Raw genomic sequence first — 18,085 nt, forward strand, 5'->3', positions numbered from 1 at the left:
ATAGGATTCCTATAAAAATACGTACCTATACATAGCCGTTGTGATTTAGAGACCAGTGTTAAATAATAGGGGAGGTTGGGCATAAAGGAGTATTAGTTATTGATATGATAATTTACAAAATCCATAGGTCTGCTGTAGGGTGATGTGAGACGATTGAGACAATTATGCTCGGAGTTATTCTACGTGATCAAATCTGAAATGAGAAGATACGTAGGAGAACCAAAGTAACCGACACGGGTTGGCAAGCTAAAGAGGCAATGGATGAGGCTCATAGTCCGAAAAATTTATAGACGTTGAGGTCCCAAGGTACTGAAATAGCGACCTCGTACTGGAAAGGGCAGCTTTGGCAGATCCCCCCACTATGGATGACATCAAACTAATCGGGCAGGGAGCCGCTGAATTCAGGCGGTGTAAGACCGTGGCATGTGGAAATTCGTAAAAGAGACCTTTGTCTAGTAGTGAATGTCTATTGATTGATGACGAATAAGTCTGAAACAGCGTTGCCAGATGATATACCTAATATGACGATTCCTAGAAACGAGACCCTGAAAAAGGTATGATTTTTTTTTAAAAGGTTTCACGTTACTGGATACGTTGGATTGATGTAAATTAGGTGTAAAAATGTCACAAATAAGGACAAAAGAGTTCTGATTTGGAAAAGGTATGAAAACAAAACCGAAGATACGTACTTTTGGGTCGTTTTTGGGTATTTTTGGGTATGACACAAAGAGTACAAATTTCGTACATTAAGACAAATTCTGTTGTACTTACACAATCTTTGAACTAAACTGAAAAGTCTTCTCAGTAAATATATTGCTGACCCTTTCATAATGCTCCTTTTGGAAAACGATAGCACTAGATAGGGCTGTCAAATACGTAGGTATAGTGGAGGAGATTGTGTAGAAGTAGAATTAACCACATTTTGTACCCTTCTGGCAACGCTGGTCTGAAGCGGGGGCGTAACTGATTTGTGTAGGCCGATGCCTGGGATATGGAGGTCCGGCTGCACCTGCGCGTTTCACTCGTAAATTATTGCACTCTCCTTCCACCTCCCCACCACCCAGTGACCTTCGGTGTTGCATCCCTGGCCACACGCCAGATGCAAGCATACCTCTTCGCCACATTTCATAACATCTTAAATTATACCAACAATCTTCACTAACCGATTATTTAGTCCATACTGTTGCATAGCGTTGTGCATTACACAACTATACACATACCTATACACATAAGTAGTCACTAGGTAATTTATCTTTGAAAAAAAAGGTCTGAGATAAAAAAACTGTTCTTAAATTGTATTTAATTCTCAAATAGGTACTTAATTTTGGATAAAAAAACTTATTGGTCTTAAAATATTTACTTACAGTTAAAATATAAGCAATAGGACGATTAAAATTAACCAGATAGTGTTGAAAAGTTGTTATCAGAGAGGCCTGGGTGGAGGGAGGGGCGTCGAGGCTGTCTGCATCAGATACACTAAGATTTCCCTTCCATTGTTCAAGAAAAATACAGATTAACAAACCAAGCAATTAATTATACTTTATAATAACAGTTAGTTGAAAATGATCACTGAGTTTAGTCTAATTCTTACACGCAAGTACAAATCGCTACTAGGACAACATACATTGCGACAGGTTTGCAAGCACCGCGGAATGTGAACGGTGAAAGTAGTCTCGTCCGCTAAGAAAAAGAGTTTTCCACACGGTTTCACCATGCAACAGGTGCGATCGCGGCTCTTTATAACTCTTAATAACACGTGACACTGTTGGCCGTTTAATTGTAAAACCTTATTGTAATATTTTAAATTAAAAAAAAATTGTGATGACGTTTGAATATGGAATCGTTTAAGAGGCAGAGTACACGGGGGCGTCAACGTTGCATCGGGCGGAAAACGCGCGCACTATCGGAGGCGCGGCGAACGACTGAGCTGCACCGAAATAACTGCTCAGTGCAGCCGGGCCGTTCGATGCATTCCCCCCTCCCCCCTCCAGGTCATGGCTGCAGGTCGTCATGGCGATGGAGTGCTGCCTCTATCGATCCAGCTGTTGCTTCGGGGTCCCAGATGTCCTTGAACTTCAGACCTTTGTGATAAACGGAGCGTTTTCTTCGTGTGAAATTTCACTGTAATTTTCGCTTTTCCTTAAGTGTTTGAAACATTGCTGTAGAAAAATGACTTACAATCACATAGTAAAGAAACACTGAGCTACCGTTTTCAGGAAGTCAATTATTAATATAAGCGACGCAAAAATATTGAATAGTCTGAGCCTATTCAAATATTTTTCAAATAATTAATAGTCTATTCATAATTATTTCTACCTAATTAAAGATCAACTTCCGCTCTCCAAAAGCAGTAAAAGTCATTTATATTATGGTTTCGTTTCCTAATTATAAAATTTAAAAACGTATTTTACGAATATTTTAGTGTCACAAAATAAACTTTAATATTTATGATGTGGATTTTTAATTAAATTCAAGATAAATATTTGTTTTACAGCACCTTTAACAGGGCTCTCTCCGTCACTCGTTTCATACAATCGTAGTTCCAATTTCATTTGAATATTAAGCAACCAAAGTCCATGAAATTTTGCAGACATATTCTAGAAACTAATATCTAATCTAATAATCTAATCTAATCTAATAACTAATATCTGTCATGCAACTGGACTTATATGTATTATTCAAATTCAAAAAATATTTTTTTAATTTTTTCGGAATGCCTTTCTTACCGAGTGACAAAGTTTTATGACAAAGTTCATAGAGATTTTGTCATCTGCTATATTAGAGTTAGGTACTGGGTTTTTCGTTCAAAATTCTCAGTACTTGACGGTGTTTTATTTCAGTGTTTCATAGCATGTAAATGTCCTGCGCCTGATCTGTCTCCGGTCGTGTCGGGTTACCGTTTCATAGGACTATGGGAATAAGGGCGTAGAGAGTGCACCTGTGCATGTGTCATACTAGTGCACTATAATATCTTCCGTGCAATTGGCTAAGTGTTAACTCGTCCTACACTGGTTTACCGCTGGATTCAGGCGGCGCAAAACCGTGGCGTGTGGAAGTCCTTACACCGTCCGTTGCCGTCCTGGGCACTATGCCCAGCTGTGGACGTATCATCATCATCATCAGCCTGTGGACACCACTGTTGGACATAGGCTTTCCCTAAAGAGCGCCACCACACCCGGTCCTTAGCCTTCCTCATCCAGCCACTTCCCGCCAGCCGTTTTATATCGTCTGTCCATCGTGCTAGCGGGCGTCCCACACTACGCTTGCTCGCGGTCTCCACTCAAGGACTTTCCGGCTCCGGCAATTGGACGTCTATCTGTTTATAATGATGACGATGATAGGCGAAAGGCCCATAATGATACACGTGTTTTGCGAAATACTTTTTCGTTGCACTATTTCTAACCACGAAGTTGCCCTTGCAGTATATATCTGTTGCAAGCAAGGGATGTGCCAGAGACAATTGGCATGGCGCGCTGGCTGTGCTCCGCGTCGCCCCGGCCAAAGTTATTTAGACTCGAAGGCGCCAAGACCATCTTCACCAAATACCAATTTTGTAACATGGTTCATGTCTAATCGACTCGAAAGGTTTCCTTTAACGTTTTAATAATACAAACTGTGAGGTGTTAAATGCCCTTCCAGCGTCCGTTTTTGTCCTATTACTAGTAATTTTTTTTCTGCCAATTTTAAAGATTCTAGGTCAACGGGATAGGAACGAGTCCCAATAGGTTTTCTTGACAGACACGACGGAAGGACGGACGGACAGACAGACAGACAGAGAAACAGGCAGACAGACAGCAAAGCAGCATTTCGTTTTTCCTTTTGGGGTATGGAACCCTAAAAATAATAAATATTTCAATTTCAAAATGGCCGCCATGCAAATTAAAAAAACTTAAGTGTTATAACATCTTGTAGGTTGTTGCACGGAACCCCCTTGTGCGAGTTGAACTCGCAGTTGACCGGTTTTTCCGGTATTTTGCTAAACACAAAATATTCCTGAAAGGCCGGCAATACATCGGCGGTTTTTCTGGGGCGGCGGTAATCACTTAACATCAGGTGACCTATCTCCTCGTTTGCTAGCTATTTCCTTTTTTTAATAACATTTAAATTGAGAATAGTTTCCTTCGACGGCTGGTACAAAAGAAGTAGGTATAACGTATAAGTAATTCAATAACGTAGATTAGATGCCAAGTAAAACAGAATGATAAGAAATTCTAACGGGATTTTAAAAACCGAATCCATGCAAATGAAGTCGTGGGCAATAGACATCATTTTTTAACCCCCGACCCAAAAAGAGGGGTGTTATAAGTTTGACGTGTGTATCTGTGTATCTGTCTATCTGTCTGTGGCCACGTAGCGCCTAAACGAATGAACCGATTTTAATTTAGTTTTTTTTAACTACCTAAGTTCCTACTTACTATGGTTTTAATATTTTTAAGTTTGAATCCACTTTCACCGAGCGTTATCAAGGACTTTACTTCCTATCTTCCTTATTTGCAACAAATCTAGATAAACTCAAGTGTCGGCCGGTACGTGAGATCACGGCAGCTTTCTCTGTACCCAAGGTATTTTTATATTGCTTACAGTTGGATCTTGGGATTCTTTGGCTAAACGTACCTACCTTGTGTTTTTATACAAGTTCGTCGCTTTTCTCTTAAAAGCAGAATTTTTATAATTCAAAATTGCGCGACCGACTTCTATTTTTAACCCCCGACCCAAAAAGAGGGGTGTTATAAGTTTGACGAGTGTATCTATGTATCTGTCTGTGGCATCGTAGCCTCTAAACTAATGAACCGATTCTAATTAAGTTTTTTTTTGTTTGAAAGGTGGCTTGATCGAGAGTGTTCTTAGCTATAATCCAAGAAAATCGGTTCAGCCGTTTGAAAGTTATCAGCTCTTTTCTAGTTACTGTAACCTTCACTTGTCGGGGTGTTATAAATTTTTAATTTAGGTACACTGTTCGTATGTTATCATTTCTTTGAAATTGGTAACAGACTATTTGGCTACTTCCAATTGTAGGTACGATTGAGTTGAATGAAAGTAAGTATTAGAAAAATTACAACGGAAAAGAAGGCGTTAACCCGGGTGCATTTTTATGTTTACAATTTTGAAAGAAAAGTTTTCTGTGCTGTTGTAGGTACATCGTTGAGCTATTGAGACTTCAAAAGTTACATAAAATCTGCATAAAATTCACTAGGGTACAGCTTTTTTTTGGACAGTCGTATTTAAAATAAGTAACTTAAGTAAATAGGCATCCTGCTCTGTTAGGTCTTACTACAAAAACAGACAAGGGATGCTTATTTTAAACTTAACCTATTTTTCATAGGAAACCTGTTAAAACATCAATTTAGTCATCAGTTAGACTTGATAATTTTTTATTGAGGTTTTTACCTCAATAAAAAAATCATCGCTTTCATTCATTGATGCTTTCATTTTTCATTTCATTAGATAGGCATTTGTAGCTAATTCTATTGTATACAATATATAGCTACCTCTTTCATAATGCTCCCTGCAGAAAAGGATAGCATTTTTAGAACTGCCAATTAAATTTAGAGATTATGTACAATAGAATAAGCCACAATAAGAATTACCCACAGAGATACGGGTTAATTCTTCCTACATCAATGTATCTACGAAATTAAAGTAATTTTAAATGAAAATTTTAATAACTACTGTATAAAAAGATCATTTTAATATGTATTGTAATCATAAGATTTCCATACACACACACACATAGCTACATTTCTCGATAAGCGAGAGAAAGTCATGTACAAGTAGGCATAACCTGTTCAGAGACGCTTCTGCCCTGAGATGCAGTTTTACTGAGACGGCCCTTTGAGGTCACTGTGATAAACTTATTCTAGTACAGCTGATTTACTATTCGGCGAATACGAATAAGTATGAATAGATGAACATAATCTTATAAGTCAAAGACAGTAAAATACGCTAGTTGTTAAATACAAGTACCTACTGTAAGAATCAAAATTACCTCCTGGTAAATTTTTATTTCAATAAAAATATAATATTTGATTATAGGAGAAACTGACTGGAATATCAGCATAATATAGGCACAGCTCAAAGCGCTTATTCTAGTTCGAGATTTTCATGTAACTTTGAATATAACGCGTAGACTCCTACTAAGAAAAGATTTCTAGAAATTCCGCTAGTACGAAGCCAGGTTGGGTTATCTAATATCTAGTCTATTTTATAAAGTCTTATCTATTGCTTCTTATCTTCTAGGCAAGGTCAATTTTCTAATTTGGAAATCTTCTATGACTTTCGGCTTCTATGCTTCACCGCCCGTAGCCCGTAGCTCGTAGCCCGTAGAGCGTAGATCGTGAGAACTAGGGAACAACTGAGATACCACCAGCTGTGTTCACTCATCTCATATCCCGAGAGAGCACAGCGTGGCACCCGGTCGTTCGATAGCCCGGAGACTGGCAGAAACTTCACACTGGTCCTTGCAAGTTGCATCTTCATCTTCGCCAACTTCACCATGGTACACTGTTTTAATTTTTCTGCCTTCCTAATTACTTACATTTAGAAGTTTATCTCACTGCTAACCTTGAATTCAACATAGATATTTGTAGGTACTCAAGCATACAGTATTTAGTGGAACAACAAATTACACTTTTACGAGTACAATTGATTCTACGATTCGGCGAATATGAATAAGTACGAATAGCTTAATATTATCAATATACTAATATTATAAATGCGAAAGTCTGTCTGTCTGTCTGTCTGTCTGTCTGCTACCTTTTCACGGCCCAGTTTAACCGATTCTGACGAAATTTGGTACAGGGTTAGCTTATATCCCCGGGAAGGACATAGGCTACTTTTTATCCCAGAAAATCAAAGAGTTCCCACGGGATTCCCAAAATCCGCTTTGTATGGAGTTTGATATTACTGATAAAGTGGTCGAAGCATACTTAATAAATTACTTATTTAGTTTAACCGATTCTGACGAAATTTGGTACAGGGTTAGCTTATATCCCCGGGAAGGACATAGGCTACTTTTTATCCCAGAAAATCAAAGAGTTCCCACGGGATTCCCAAAATCCGCTTTGTATGGAGTTTGATATTACTGATAAAGTGGTCGAAGCATACTTAATAAATTACTTATTTTTTTTTTAACAATTTAATTTAAACAGAAATAAAAAATAAAATAAGTATTTAAAATTTTTAAAGAAATGTTACTAAACTGTCCCATTCCTGAAATATGTATTAGAAAAATTCAAGAACGGATGGAACGGATAAGATTTTTTAACAACAGCATCATCTATCGGGGATTGTGTTTAACCAGCTATTCTTTAAGTTACTAGTGCCATCTGTCTCTTTGTATCTAAACTACGTCCACTTGACACATCGAGCTGTTTTAAGTAACCAATAGATGGCGTTGCTAATCGTTACGTATATTTAATTAAAATTATGAATTTGCATTTATAAATATATATTAACCAACAATAACTAAAACTATAATATTTGAGATTGTCTGAAATAAATTCCTTATTTTTTTTATTTTTTGTTTACTAAAAATGGTACATTATTCACTTATGCTACCCTTATCTAATTGCAGAACAATTAATCATACCCTTTTGGGTAATGATGCCAAGAATACTGGCTCCATTTCCACGCTGAACAGCCGGGCTTACTCTTTACGCAAAAACTGAGCTAGCCCTTTTGCCACCAGCTGATGAGGTATTTAACGGCGGTGAAATCTCTCGTAATGCTTTCTTTTTCTTTATAACTTATTTAGTTAATTATTTAAAAAAATTCACAGTAAAAACCTAACAGCAAAATTGAGAAACTGGCAAAACGGTGTAGTGACATTTCTAATCCAAATTTTTTTCTTCGGGATAATTCTAGCCCATTGAATACAAATCTGAACTCATTTCCTAACAAAACAGACTAAGGGTGAGATTTATAAAGCGCACTTTGACTTTGCTCAGACTTAAGATTGAGTTAAAACGAGACAGATTTATGTGAGAGATATACATCTGTCTCGTTTTAAGTCTGGCTTAAGTTTAAGCAAAGTCTGAGTGCGGTTTATAGATCTCACCCCATAGAGATATTATAATACGTCCATGTCTCACCCTAAGTATTATGTACTAACTGCACTAAAATTGAGTCTTAAACTTAAACTCAATTTCAAGCAAAACGGCTTAAAACTGTGCTAAAATTAAGACCTGATTTCGTGATTTTGATCAAAACTGTATAATTAAAATAATTTCAATAGCTTTCATTCAGTTTTTTGCTCTTGCTGTAAAGTTTTTATTTCATGTAATAATTATTACACCAGTTTGTTGGCCAACTCCTCAACCGCAGTGGTAATGGGGTTTGAAGTCTCAATAGTTCAACAGTGAAAGAATGGTCTGTAATCCGAAAGATCGTAGGGTGGATCCCAAAAATATTTTCAATTTATTTTGAAAATATGTTAAATTTTAAATGAAATATGTTATATTAAATTTCGATGCAATCTTGTTCGTAGCGTAAAGGCAAAAAAAATGTTTTAGATTCATTATTCCTTTTTCCTTTAGCATAAAACGATAATAAGTTCTCATAGGCTAAAAAGAAAATACCTGCTATGTTTTTCAAAGAAGACCATAGGCAAAGTCAGATATCTATTTCATAACTTGCACTAGCACCACTTGCCACATTGTTTTTCGCTTTATTTTTCTAGCTAAAAATCTACCTGTCTTGACTTGTAATTACTAATCAATACTTTTCTGATCTATTTGCATCTCGTACATCGTGAACTAGCTGTGAGTCTTCCTTTTAAATTAAAATTAAAATGTAAAAAATCTGAGAAAATAAGCAAAACAATCTGTTTGATTTCTGAATTTAAGTAGTTATACTTATGTAGGTTTGAATAATATTATAGCTATACTTTTTTTCGGTAGGTAGGTATTTATCTACTTCTTGCAACTAGCAGCTGTAACTAAGCATTTATTTGAAACAAAAATAAAAATAAAATATAAACAATCTGAAAAAAATAATCGAATCAAGTATCGTGCTTTTGACAAAGAAAATAAGTGCCTATAAGATGTTTTTCAACATAACATTTTTGAGTCTACGAATATATCTATATAGGAAAGTAGGTAGGTATGTAGGTATATAAACAGACATTAGATAAAGGCCAGACAACTCATCGCCTCTTTTAACACATGTCTATCATGTATACAATGATAACAGCTGATAACGACATAGGTGATAAGTAACGAGTAAAATTAATGAATAATGACGCGAAATCCAATATTGAAAAAAAAACTGGCCAAGTGCGAGTCCGACTCGTGCACTGAGGGTTCCGTACTCGGGTATTTATGCCAAAATTTTGCCGTTGACAAAACATGACCCGTCTCATGCACCTTTAAGCGAACGTCAGGGGAATAATCGATTTTCATGAGAAAAATGGTCGTTTACCTTCTTACTCATTTACCTACCTATTTTGTTATTCTTTCTTATCTAAATATCATAATTCGTGCCCGTGACAATCTTGATCTTTGACAAATCTTGATCTTTGCATGCGCACTTGGTCTTAAGGTAGGTAAGTAAATACCTAGTATACCTAGTACTTAGCTCTGCGCAGTACATAGGTCACGGGTGTTCCAGGATTATCAAACTAATGCAATTTTCCGCAAAAAAGGTACATACCTACCTACACAGATATTATTTATTTCCCAAAAGCCGCAGTTTTTCTTTAATTTGTGCGGAATTATCAAAATATGAGACATTTAACACAATAGACCGTACGATGATATGAGTTTATCAAAATAATTTACAATATAGTTTCCATTTCATTAAAGTTTCCTTTGGTAAGTTGGAGACTTTCCTCCCTATCAAGTTTTTATTTTTCCTGCGATAGAGCAAGATCCCAGGACCCCCAGAACTTACTTATTTTCTGAGAAACAAAAATGTGTGGGATAGAGTAGTGCTAGTGTGTACTATTAACGTGCACATAATCTGCTAGCGTATACCAACGGCCAATTTACAGGTATCAGCTGGTAAAAGGTACCTACGTTAAAATACTACTCACTTTTCTTAATGTTTGCGCGCTGATTTTTATAAATGTTATACAGAATTATTAATTAGAATTCAATACTGCCAGATAATTAGTGTGTTAATTTCCGTCAAACGCTTTGTAGCGCGCAAAAAATAACGTACGTATTTAATTAATTATTTATATCCTGAGTCGAAATTTTTGTATTATGACTTATGACACTCAGAAAATATACTTATATGAAAATCAGCACTCAGACTTATCATCGGCACACAAATATTGGTACGCGACACATTATACACATTACTCTATCCCACACATTTTGTTTCTCAGAAAATATGTAACGTCTGGTGGCACTGTGATCTTGGCCCATAACGTTCATAATGATTTATAATTTCAGATTTGTTTACTCGAAACAGTTAAATTTTCGTTTAATCCATAACGATGGAAAATGTATAAAATTAGTTTTTCATTAAAAAAGCGTAACCACCTACTACAAAGAAAATTGTTTACGAGGTACCCAGTCAAGCGTAAAACCTGAAAAACGTATGAGTTGTTCATGGTGGAAAATACTTACGTAAGATTTTTTTCAGCTGCGTAGATACATTGTGTTTTCCTGAAAAAGAAAAAAAAATCATTTTAATAAAATATTCATTCGTGCATACTGCATTGTACAATGTGTAAATAAATTATATTAAAAATTCATATATCTGGCGTTTTCCAATATCACTTTTTGCGGTTCCGTACCTCAAAAGGAAAAACGGAACCCTTATATGATCTCTTCGTTGTCTGTCTGTCTGTCTGTCCGTCGTGTCTGTCAAGAAACCTATAGGGTACTTCCCGTTGTTCTAGAATCACGAAATTTGGCAGGAAGTAGGTCTTATAGTACAAATACAGGAATAAATCTGAAAACCACGAATTTGTGGTTACATAATTAAAAAAAAATTAAAACGTGTTTCAATTTCCAAAGTAAGATAACTATACCAAGTGGGGTATCATAATATGAAAGGGCTTTTACCTGTATATTCTAAAACAGATTTTTATTTATTTTTAATGTATAATACCTACTTAGTTTTTGAAAAAAATACCCGAGTACGGAACCCTCAGTGCGCGAGTCTGACTCGCACTTGGCCGGTTTTTTTTTCGAGAAGTTTTCTGAGATTTATCTTTAAGGCAATCTAAGGAAAACTAAGGCATAGGTAGTCATGTGCTTTGTCAGCGACAAAAATAAAGGAAATTCTGTACACGACAAACCAGTTTGTCTGTGTCACAATAAATGAAATGCCTTGATGACTTACAGACCCTTAAATGTTTAAAGTAAAACCTGAGATGCATTAAGATAAACAAAACGGATCTTCATGTCTGACTTGAATGCATCTTTAACTTTGCGATTGCGTAGATAATGTCTCTAGATATACCTACAGAATGTTACAGTGCATTTTATTTTGAGCGTAGATAGAGCATGTCCTACGTGTATAAGTATATTAATAAATACCTAGTCATAAATAAATAGTAGTAAATACTAAATATTAGCAAGAGCGTATAGAAATCTTATAAAGAGATAATCTTCAGATATAAGCGTTCCATAGTCAGACCTTATAGTTGAATCGGTCATTTCAAAAACCACATATTATCTACTCGTAATTCAAGTTTTTCTCTAACATACTTTTTTGGTATTAATGCTGCATCACATTTATCACACTAATAATATGATAAAGGCGAAAGTTTGTATGTGTGTGTGTGTGTGTGTATGTTTGTTACTCCTTCACGCAAAAACTACTGGATGGATTTAGCTGATTTGGAATGGAGATAGAAAATATCCAGGATTAGCACATAGGCTACTTTTTATCCCGGAAAATCAGAGTTCCCACGGGATTTCAAAAGACTAAATCCACGCGGACGAAGTCGCGGGCATCATCTAGTAAAAAATATATACCTACGCATATTCTGGGTAAAAATCATGTACTTAACTAAGTAGGTAAGTACCTACATTCCTTCCTCTTCAAACAATACCACGTAATACCGCTGTTTCTTGCTAAAACCATATACTTAAGTCAAGAACAGTTTTTCGAATTTCTTAAATTAATATTATTCACAAAGAATATAAGCGTTTAAACTTATAAAGTTCAAACACTGTATTCAGCCCAAAAAAAGTCCTTCGAAATTCGTTTACTTGTGAATAAAACTGTTCCTGAAAAATTTAACGACTTAGATATTCGGTTTTTGAAATGACCGATTTCGTAGCTTTTCAGTTAGATTGTAGTCTTACATAGGTACTCGTGTAGGCAAGGTTCTATGATGCACTGATGTTTGATGAATTTGAATATTTTTTTCAGATCTGGTGTTTTGAACCCATATTTCCATATTCTTTGTTAAATATTATGTAAGTAGTAGGTATATTATGTGCCTATGCCTATACCAAAGAACAAATTAATTGGTTCCGACATAAATGGTAGGTATATTATCACTAGAATCTAGATGCTACATTTTTAAACTTTTAATAACGACAAGAAGAAAAACATAAAAAAAAATTATTAGTATTATATAAATTATAAGTATTGTCGTCAGAATAGGTAGCAAGTTCTCTTGTAAGGTATTAAAACATACAAAAAAACTATAAAATATAAGTAATTACAATAACAAGCGGATGTACTAGTTTATCTGTATGATGAAATCTACACAGCACTTAGCTTAGCATTGACTCATGTTTTGTGACGTATCTCATAAAGTACGCGACAGGTTGAGATGGCCACCGGGGTAGGAACGGCCCTCACATCCGCACAGCCCCCGCGCTAACCTGTTGCGGGTGAGCGCGGGTGTGCGGAGCGTCGCCCCACCTCATACCCAGATTGCCATCTCGAGCTGTCGCGTACTATAGGTGTACCACCGCATGGCTAGGCGGATATACAACCACATACCAATGGCATATCACACTAATATTATAAAGGAGAAAATTTGTATGTGTGTGTGTGTGTGTGTGTATCTTTGTTACTCCTTCACGCAAAAACCACTGGACGGATTGGGCTGAAGAATGAAGATAGATTATACCCTGGATTAGCCACATAGGCTACTTTTTATCCCAGAAAATCAAAGAGTTCCCACGGGAATTTTAAAAACCTACATCCACGCGAACGAAGTCGCGGGGTATCAGCTAGTATTTTATAGGCGTGGTTAGGATGAGATGGGCATAATAAATATGTTCGTGCATAAGTATCACTTTAGGTAATTAATTGTCATCATCATTATGACCCATCACTACTGAGCACGGGTCTCTTCTCAGAGTGAGAAGGGTTTGACCAGAGTCACCCACGCTGGCCAAGTGCGGATTCGCAGACTTCACACACCTTTCAGAACATTATGGAGAACTCTCAGGCATGCAGGTTTCCTCACGATGTTTTCCTTCGCCGTTAAAACAAGTGATATTTAATTGCTTAGAATGCACATAACTCCATAAAATTTAAAGTATTATTTATTATAATACTTTAAATATATTACAATACTTTAACTATATATTATTTAAAGTAGTATTATTTATATAATTATATTATATATTGATATAATGCACATTTTTATATATATAAACATGCGTTCAGTATATTAAATACGTTATAGTATGTACCTATTTTAGTGTATGTTTATGTGTACCTATGTATTTAATTGTATAGTTGCATCAATCAATAAATAAATAAAGTTAGAGTTGCGTGCCCGGGCTTGAAGTAGACCATCATCTAAAATCTAATTACTTGAGAATAATAATAACTGATTATACACACTGATATAGAAAATGCATTATGCATGACAATCATGCATCGACGGATGCATCCAACCGACTTGCTGGGATGATGTCATCCATCATCCGTGTTAATAGATTATGCCCTTGAGACATTTTGTCCCGACTGTCTTAACAATTATTATAGACTAGCTGATGTCCGCGACTTCGTTCGCGTGGATGTAGGTTTTCAAAAATCCCGTGGAAACTCTTTAATTTTCCGGAATAAAAAGTAGTCTATGTGCTAATCCAGGGTATAATCTATCTCCATTCCAAACAGCCAAATCCATCTAGTAATTTTTGCGTGAAGGGGTAACAAACATACACACATAGTCACATACATACGCACAAATTTTCGCCTTTATAATAATACTGCGAAGTGTGATGATTTTTAGGGATCCGTACGTCTACCTGAAGATGAAATACACCATACCCTCATTATCTCCGAAACTACTGCATCGTTAGGTTGTTCAAGATGACGATTATCGAATATCCTGTTTGATATTCCAAGGAAGTGCTATTATCCTAATATATAGCATCCCAGGGTTTTACGTCATCTGCCCACGCGGGCGGTAGGGGGCAGGACGTACGCATGCGCTCCCTGACGCCCACGGAAATGTTAAAGGGCAGGCCCGGGCGAGCTAACTTCTAGGGCTCAAACTTAATTGATTTGTCGACATTTCGCTTAGATTACCTACCCAGAAGCCAAACATACCTCTCAAGTTATGATTACGTACCTAACTGCGTAGGTGTCTAATCTTTAGCTAGAAAAGAGTTTATGTGTATACTTCCTTATAACCTAGTGGTTAAAACAGTCTCCGATTTAGAGGGGAGGTTCCAGAATTCGATGCTGGGGCCCAGGCACCTCTTTCTTTTCGGAGTTATGAACATTGAATTAAGTATTGTTATCTTTCAGCTTTCAGCCATAGAATAAACCAGGGCTGGCTCTTCCAAGCAATTATATCACTTGCTTTAACGATGCCAATCCGCCTTTCTGAACGGAGACGCGTGCTTAAGTAGTGGAGTGGTCCGGGGGCGTTGAGTTAAGATGATCTAATTACTTCGATCTAATCATCGAAAAGTTTATTTAGCCCAACAAAGAATTGAATAGAATAGAATACATATTTATTCATGTAAGCTTTTATAAGTCGTTTTGAATCGTCAAAATAATTTACCACTGGTTCGGAATGCCGTTCCTACCTCGTATAATATAACACAATAAAATAAAAATAGAAAATACAAAAAACAATATTTTGTGTGTAAGCCTCAGCATAATGTTGCAGTATTTGACTACTACAGCGCTGATTTTCAGGAAGAGTCCTGACTAATTTCTACTAAGTATAATTTTTTACTAAGTAGTATTTTTTCGGGCCGCTTTTGAAGTACTTAAGTTACAAATCTTGTAGATACTCAAATGAGTATCTACAAGATTTGAGCCCGAGTTTTCAAAGTTTAATGGTTGCACCCAGCGAAATCGCTGGGTGCAACCATTAAACTTTGAAAACTCGGGCTCGCGAACGTAGCTTTTAACATTGTAATAAAAATACCTACTTGAACGTGCAAAAGTCGCGATAACACAGAATCTGCGATACGACTCTCCTACCAAGAGTCCAAAATCCCAGAGTCGCCAGACGTTACTTATTTTCTGAGGAAAAAATGTGTGGGGATAGAGTAGTGTTAGTGTGTAGTGTGTACCTTTAACGTGACATAATATTTGCTAGCTTGTACCGATGCCCAATTATTTAAAGGAATCATCTGCCAGCCTAAAAGTACGTAAAAACATTACTCACTCTTCTTGAAGTGAGTGCTGATTTTTATGTAGGGACCTATATTTCCCGAGTATTCTAATATAAAAATTACGACTCAGACTGTAAGTAAGATTAAATATAACGTTACTTTTTGCAAGTTTTAAAGCATCTGGCGGAAGCATTTGACAGTATGAAATATTAAATTATTACCAATATTCTGTAAAATATACATGAAAATCAGCGCTCAGACTGCAAGAAAATAAATACCTAATGTTTTTACTTAGGTGCCTTTAGCAGCTAATCTTTATAGATTGACCTTCAGTACAAGCTAGCAAATATGCGTAGGCAAAGTACACACTAACAGTACCATTCCATACATTTTGTTTCTCAGGAATTGAGTAAGGTCTGGCGATCTTGGGATCTTGCTCTATAATCTCGCGAGTAATTTGCAAAGGAACAAAAGGAGTCGTGAGGCGACATTGATGACAATCCATCCCGGGCCCCGGCTCCCAACTGCAAGGGCCGGGCATCTGACAAAATGTGCACAAAAGGTCAAATTCCCGACTGTCAGCTTAGGGTTGTGACAGATTGAACTAAAGTGAGGAAACTCGGTTTTGAAAGAAAGAAAACTAAGTAATTTAGGTATTCATGTCATGCACAAAGTAATGAGAGGTTAGTAATAGTTATTAATAAAGTACTTAAGGCTATCGTTGTCAACGATCCCCCGTCGATTTCCTACGTATGATATTATTGTTCTTATCTCTATCTGCCCTGGTTCGTGCATTCTCGGTTCCTAGATCGGTACATTTGTGATAACCAAATTTCAAATTGCTGTGATTGGCTGAATTTACCATGTTCTTGCTGCGACAGTGAGTTTGAGCCACTAGCGGAACAATGTTAGCCGGTCAGAAATGATTGCAATTAGTCAACCTGTTTGACGTCCGTGTTCTGTTTTCGATTACAAAAAAGAAAAAATTGTTGTTGCAATCATCAATTTTAGCAAATAGTGAAAGAGAGTCGGCCAATCAGAGGTCAAAACTACCGTCACACTTTCTGTCACACTATGGCAGTAGGCATACCGAGTAATGAAAACAATTTTTCATTTTGTCTAGGTCGAAGTAGGGTTGCCACCTGGCTCTTTTTGATTTACAGGCTACACGATCAAAAATACGGGGTTAAGATTTGAAGAAATTTGAAAATTTGAAGTATTTGAAGAAATAGGCGTTGGTTCTCTCTGAAATGCATGGAAAGCCTATTTAGATATTTCAGTTTATTTGTAAGTTTTGTATTTTGTCTCTGTATGTTGCCGTGTCTTGATTGGTGAACTGTGTTTGCAATGTGGTTTTAAATAAAAGATTTATTTATTTAAATAGCTTTTAAAAACTCTTAGTGTTGTAAAGCAAAATGTTATACATTTCATGCATACAATCTTCTCATTTCAACTTAAAATTACATTTAATTCGTAATTCCACCTTCACAGTATCAATACTATGGCCGTAGCCAGGAATCGATTGCGGGAGAGGTTTTATTAGGGCCGGAACTGAATCCTGTCATGAGGAAAAAAACATTCGCTCAACTTTATGGGCTAATTACCTGGTTAGTGGAATTTCGCCTTTCAATTTGACAGTGAGATAAAATACAACAATAAAAAAGCGCGAGCGCAGTGAGCGTAAGTGTTTTTGGTTCAATACAGAAAAAATTAAAGTGAAAGGGAAACGAGTTTAGCCATAGCAAGATTTTATTTTTAAAGCTTCCTATCCATACTAATATTACGAATACGACAGTATATCTATTTGCCTATCTATTTGTTACCCTTTCACGGCCCATCTTCTTTACCAAAATTTTGGTACTTACTATTCAGAGGTAACTTGCATCCCAGACATTTTTTTTAGGCGGCTTTTTAGCCCGGAAAATCCCCCACGGAATTTTTAAAAATCTAAATTCATGCAAACGAAATTGCGGGGTTTACACCAAGTAATAGAAATTCAAAGCGCGAGTGAAGTGACCGCGAAATGTTTGATATATTTCCAAAAAAAAAATTGGTAAGCAAATGCAAGAAATAGTGTAAGTATTATTTTAGGCTTAGGTTTTTGACGGCTTCCCAGGCGCAGTCGCCATTTCAAAATTTCTGGTCTGGTGGGAGGCTTCGGTCATGGCTAGTTATATGGTTAGTATGGCCCTAACAGCCAAGAAATTAGACTGCATCATCACTTACCACTAGAAAAGATTAAAGTCACGGGCTAACTTGTATAAAAAAAGGCTTACATCCTCAAACCAAGCCCCGCCGCCTTGACTACGACCATGATCAATATCGAGTGGGTTTCGGCTACGCATTGCTGCAAAAGGAAAATATTCTTTCTACTGGACATAACGTCAGTGTTTGATTTCGCCAGCCAGCTCCTGCTGAATTTGTAAAAAACCGGCCAAGTGCGAGTCAGACCCACGCACCGAGGGTTCCGTATTCGGGTATTTTTTCCGACATTTTACTCGAGAAATCAAAAACTGTTATGCATTAAAAAAATATGCATAAAAATAAATAAAAATCTGTTTTAGAATGAACAGGTAAAGCCCTTT

General features: G+C 36.5%; 1 long non-coding RNA gene across 1 annotated transcript in view; it reads right to left on the bottom strand.

Moving 5' to 3' along the window:
• Positions 1-18,085, bottom strand: part of LOC123875086 — a 68,627-nt gene that overhangs the window by 32,455 nt on the left and 18,087 nt on the right. The window contains exon 2 of the long non-coding RNA XR_006798063.1: positions 10,572-10,610. This is a non-coding gene — a long non-coding RNA (uncharacterized LOC123875086). The remainder of the gene's footprint in view (positions 1-10,571; positions 10,611-18,085) is intronic.

The sequence above is a fragment of the Maniola jurtina genome, chromosome 19 (genome assembly GCF_905333055.1).
Source record: "Maniola jurtina chromosome 19, ilManJurt1.1, whole genome shotgun sequence".
NCBI lineage: Eukaryota > Metazoa > Arthropoda > Insecta > Lepidoptera > Nymphalidae > Maniola > Maniola jurtina.